The 6,000-nt window shown below is 46.2% G+C and overlaps 1 pseudogene; it reads left to right on the top strand.

Moving 5' to 3' along the window:
- The first annotated feature begins 840 nt into the window (after nt 1–840).
- LOC116745494 lies at nt 841–5,891 on the top strand (annotated as a pseudogene).
- The last annotated feature ends 109 nt before the right edge of the window (nt 5,892–6,000 follow it).

Here is a 6,000-nt window from a genome sequence, read left to right as displayed (position 1 = left end):
GGGAAGCCCTGGAATCAGTGAGGAGGTGTGGGCTCCAGGGTCTTTGATAAGAGCAGAGAGGCTCCACCGCCATTAACAAAAGGGAAGGAGAGGTGCGTGGGTGGAGATGCAGGCATGGGAGTTGGTACCTGGAGGTGGGAAAGTGAGTGTCTCCTTAGCTGCTGTAACACCCATCTCGGTGGTTTAGCATCACAAAGCGTGTTTCTCACTCACATCACAGTACACAGGAGGACAGGTTTCCTCAGTGGGGCGGCTTAGGGGTCCAGGCCCCTGCCAGCCTCGGCTCTGCTGTCCGTTAGGGCCTCCTTAGGATCCCTTCCATCTGGCCAGCTGAGAAGTAAAGAGACAGAATGAGAAGGACCAAGTAGGACGCATTATGGCCAGGCCCGGACACACACTACAGAAGCCAGTCACACTGACGCAACCTACCTCCAAGGGAGGCTGGGGTGTGAATTCCCCCACGATCGGTGAGAGGAGATGAGATCAGTGCCGATCCAGGTGGTCTCCACCACGGAGTATGGGTCGGTGGGGCGGGGTAGGGGGGGGCTTCTCATCAGACCAGACATTTTCTCAGTGAAGTAAGAAGCAAGGTCATTGACTGAAAGTGAGGAAGGATCAAGAGAGGGAAAATTATAAAACAACGATCTTGGAGAAATGGAGAGCAGATCAATGTATAGAACCTGCAGGAATGTCGGGCAGTGATGAAGAGTCACTTGAAGTTGGTCACAATTTTAAAGTCAGACAGGTTATGCGGTACGCGGGCCTCTCACTGTTGCGGCCTCTCCCGTTGCGGAGCACAGGCTCCGGACGCGCAGGCGCGGCGGCCATGGCTCACGGGCCCAGCCGCTCCGCGGCACGGGGGATCTTCCCGGACCGGGGCACGAACCCGCGTCCCCTGCATCGGCAGGCGGACTCTCGACCACTGCGCCACCAGGGAAGCCCTGTGCTGGTGTTTTTGTTGTTATTGGAACTGCTTCATACAGCCACATCCACCTGCCTGGGTGCAGGACCAGAGCAAGAGGAAAAGAATTTAACTGGGGTTGGAGTTTTGCCTGGTGAGGAAGACAGAGGGAAAGAGGAGCAAGGGAATTCAGGGTACGAAAGGATTATAATTTTAATTATAGTTGCTTCAAGCCCGCCGAGAAGGGCAGTAAGCACGACAAGGGAAAGATAATTTGAAGGGGCCACAAGGAGCCCCTGCAGTGTCCTCAGGAGACAAGCTTGCCTACATGGCTGTGTCCAGGCAAGGAAACTCTGAGGAAGGTTTTGAACCACTGGACCTTGCATGATTTGCTTAAGAGCAGTCATGTCTGGGTAGGAGTCTGGGCCCCGTGCAGAAAAGGCTAGTGTGACCACCCCACTGTTGATGGGAGGCATCCCTGGATGGCACATGGGGTTCATTTTCCAAGAGGTTGGAAAGTTGGCTGCAACATCTGTGAGAGGTAGATTCTCTCTTCTCCTTCAGTTTGCAAACCATGCTGGGTGCATCAAAGTGTACTGGCAGCTTACTTGAATAAGTAGTTTTCATGTTTTCAATACGCAGTTTTGAAAAATGAAGATTCTCCTACATTTTTTTTAGATTTACAACTAGGAAACCTTCCTCATATTAACAATCCACTTATATGTATTTTCCTTAAAGTATTCTAAGGCCTGTTTTCCAAGCACAGTTCTGTCCTGATTGGCTTTTTATTGAGAGGTTATGCAACATTTGCTTCATGATAGAACTTCGAGGTCAGTTCCTATTAAATGAGTCCTTCTGCAGATAGCACATTCAGTAGCCTTATCCTTTCGATGGAATACTGTACCATATGCTCAACTCTGAAAACCTTGAACACGCCAAAATCCATAAAGATTATAAAAGCAAACTAAGCTGTGAACCTATAGTACATGTAGGCATTTAGTTAAGGATAGCAATTCAAACTGACCGGCGTCCATTCAAAACAAGTTCCTCCTTCAACCTTATTTTCTCACTTGAAATCTGCTAGAAGAAACAGCAAACTGAAACTTGTTTTATGCACAAGTTAATACCACTGGCTCAGCAAATACAAGTTAGTTTGCTTTGGGCAGGAGACTTTTTTTGTAATGGAAAAAATGCTCTACCAATAAGAGGACAGATTTTTGCTTAGAGCAGGAGGCCCTCTATTATTGCTGCAGAAAACAAAAGCCTGGCTGCATTGATGTTTGACACTCACCGTTACTGAAATCTACATGACGCTTCTTGCTGGGCTTTTGTACATGTGAATATTGTCAAGCTGTGAAAGAAAATGGCTTTGTGTGAAAGGTGAGCAAGAAAGTATTTGTACTTTCTAAAAAAAAAAAAAGTTTACTGGCATCGAGTAGAGAAGGATATGAAGAAAGCCCAGAAATTGCTGAAGATCCCTAAGAGCAACCAGATACCTATTGACCTCAAAAGCAAAACCAAGAAGATGGCATCATTTGTGAGGAAGAATGTTCCAGTGACAGGGGTACTTTTCGGAGGCTTTTGGCTTGGTATGGCATCCTTAGGAGGACGATTCCACTTCCATCGTCCCTGGATGGTTTTTTTTCCCCTTCCATCGTTCATCAAAATGTGTCAGTTGTGTTTCCCAACCAGCAGACTCTACACTCCATCAAGAGACACTGAGTAGGAAATGGGGGAGAGGACGTATAAAAAAAGAGAGAGAGAGAGAGAGACACTGTCTCCTCCTCCTCTTCTCCCGGGTCCTCCTCCCTGCCGTTGCAAATCCGAATGGCTTTCTACAGACATCTGTTGGTACAGGCTAACTAATATGGCCCTAACACGAACTTGATGACCATGGAAGAGACCCTTCTCCAGCACATGCCTCACTTGGCTAATCTCTAGGTCAGCAAGAATGTTTCTTCTCCCCCACACCTTGGATACTTACCAGAATTGTTCCAAGATGTGTCACCTTGGAGGTTGAGTGGATCCTCAAATCCTGCTCCAAACTGTTGATCTGGAAAAGAAGTAGCAAGTGCATAGACCTCGTTATTATGTGCTGCGTGGAAATTAACTTAAAGCATTTGCCTTTAAGTATGAAATATTTTGGCATCTAGGTTTCTACTTTCCTTTTTAGTTGGTTTTAGATTACAGAAACAGAACTGTTGGTACCTGCTATTATTATCCTGACAAAAATGGCAACATAAGCACTATAATTGAAAAATCTGAATATGGGCGAATTTATGCTAAATGTATGTGCTGAAGGTATGGTGTTTGGTGGAAGGTCCTTAGGGAAATCAGTTGATTTCCAGACGGTGAATCATTTAGGGGCATTAAGATATTATCCATGGGAGGACTTCCCTGGTGGCACAGTGGTTAAGAATCTGCCTACCAATGCAGGGGACACAGGTTCGAGCCCTGGTCCGGGAAGATCCCACTTGCCACGGAGCAACTAAGCCCGTGCGCCACAGCTACTGAGCCTGCGTGCCACAACTACTGAAGCCCGCGTGCCTAGAGCCCGTGCTCCTCAACAAAAGAAGCCACCGCAATGAGAAGCCCATGCGCCACAACAAAGAGTATCCCCTGCTCACTGCAACTAGAGAAAGACTGCACGCAGCAACGAAGACCCAACACAGCCATAAATAAATAAATGAAAAGATATTATCCACAGGAAGTTTTCCACCATACAGGTGGAATGCATTCCATGGCTATTTCAAAAGAGTTTATTTTTGGCAAAACATGTGACTTCAGGGGGGAAGAAGTTCTTGGAGTTTTATTTTATAGAAAGGGTTTTAAGCTTTGAAATTTTCTTCACCTCTTATTAAAACTATGGGGTAACCATAACTTTTCCGTACCAATTTTACTATTCCTGGTCTGTCAGCATAAAATGTAATATTTGAACTGGCATTTTTGAGAAGTAGCATTCCAGGCATTCAGAATTGAGAAAGATGGCACATAAGAAATGAATTATCCCATCGCCCAATATTTTTTAAGTGATGAGGTCAATGAATTGGATAAGTGTCCCACCAGAATTTGCATCTTTTCATTTCCGATTTGAAATGTCTCCTTAATTATTAAAGGAGAACTCTGGTTTCCTCTATTCACAACAATTCTGACATCAAATGTGGGGGATTTTCACACACGAGTCAATTCTCAAACTCTGCATATGCCAGCAGGGTGTCCTACAATTCAATTATGACACCAGCTACCTGGAGTTAGCACAGACCCACAGGTTAAGCACTCGGTCCTACAAGACTGTCCCCACTTCAGATACCATCACAAGTCCTGATTGTCATCTGTTCTTCTGACCAACCAGCCCTCATCAGGTTCAATAATCTGCTATGAGGGCTCACAAAACTCGGGGAAACACATTTGCTGATTTATTATACAGGATATGATAAAGGATATAGATGAACAGGCAGATGAAGGGTTCATAAGGCAAAGTCCAGAGGGTCCTGAGCGCAAGAGCTTCTGTCCCTGTGGAGTTGAGAGGGCCCCACTCTCCTGATACTTGAATGTGTTTCCCAACCTACAAGCTCTCCAAACCCTGAAGTTTAGGGGGTTTATGAAGGCTTCACCACATAGGCATGATCAATTATTTTTGATCAGTTATCAACTCAGTCTCCAGCCTCTCTCCTCTCCATGGAGGATGGAGGGTGGGACTGAAAGTTCCAAGTTTTTCATCATGGTTTGGTCTTTCTGGTGACCAGCCCCCATCCTGAAGCCATCCAGGAAGGACTCCACCAAGAGGAGCCTCATTAGAACAAAAGATGCTCTTATCACCAAGGAAATTCCAAGGGATTTAGGAGCTCTGTGTCAGGAACTGGGGACAGATACCAAATATATATTTCTTATTACAACACAGCTATCTACTAAATTCCTATATGTACTTGGATATAATAGATATCTATTGTTTGGCTTGCACATCCCTGCCTCCATCCCCCAATCACCACATTTCTGTAAACCCTCCCCCTCCTTTCCATGTGGTCACTACAGCAGGTGCCATGACATGACCCTACCCTTGGCTCCAGTTTATTGGCACAGAGTTAGCTGACCCAGAGAGAGACAATCAGTGTCTTCCCTGGGAATTTGGGGAGAAGGAGATGGGGTGGCGGGGGGAGAGAGGGAGAGAGAGAATATGTAGGCTATAAAACCCAGGAGTACTGTAAGCATGTGAACTGAAGAGCAGAGAAGCCATCCTGCAATAAGAGAGAAGAATGAGGAAGATGCTCTGAAAAAAGCACAGCTGACACACAGAAAGAACTTCCTGGGTCCTCTATAGAGCTCCAGTCCCCCTTTTGAATCATGAGCCCCAGCTGCACCCCTGCCCCGAGATCCCATGAGACACCCCACAATCCTTCTGATAAACTCCTTCTTTGCTTACGCTGGTTCCCACTGGATTTCTGTCACTTACAAACAAAACAGCCCCTACTAAGTCCCCGGATCCGTTTCTGGAGTCCATTCCATGTCACTGATTCATCTGTCCATCCCCATGCCAGTGCCAAGTGTGGTTTAATTACTTACCTTCTATTTTAATATCTGACAGGACAAGTTCCCTGATTGTTGGGTTTTCTCCTGCAGGTTATTCTCACACATTTATTCATGTTGTCAAATTCCTAAAAAAAATTGCATAGGAATTTTGATTTGAATAACCCTGCCTTTATACATTAATCTAGGGGAAATTAAAACCATTGCCCTATTGAGACTCCCTAGCCAAGGATAAGCTGGCTGCACTCAAGTATTCCTATGACCTCCATTAGAGTTTTACAGCTGTTTTCGTACACATCTTACACATTTCCTAAGTTCATTCTCAGGGGTCTTATGTTTTGGTTGCTATTGAGCATCCTCTTGTTTCTTTCTGCAGTCTGGGGATAGGGCCTGTGGTAGACACCTCTGATGCCCTACATCACATCCCCTTGACTGCTTCCTATTGCAGCCACAGCAGAGGGGGTAGTGCCACGTGAGCTCGGGCAGGTCCTCCTGCTGACAGCATCCCACCTCCAGCATGAGCCAGCACCGCTAGGAGCTGCCTGGTCAGCCAAGTACAGCCCAGACCTGCCGAG

The sequence above is a fragment of the Phocoena sinus genome, chromosome 20 (assembly GCF_008692025.1).
Source record: "Phocoena sinus isolate mPhoSin1 chromosome 20, mPhoSin1.pri, whole genome shotgun sequence".
In the NCBI taxonomy this organism is placed as follows: Eukaryota; Metazoa; Chordata; class Mammalia; order Artiodactyla; family Phocoenidae; genus Phocoena; species Phocoena sinus.
This window is presented reverse-complemented; position numbering and strand designations above follow the sequence as displayed.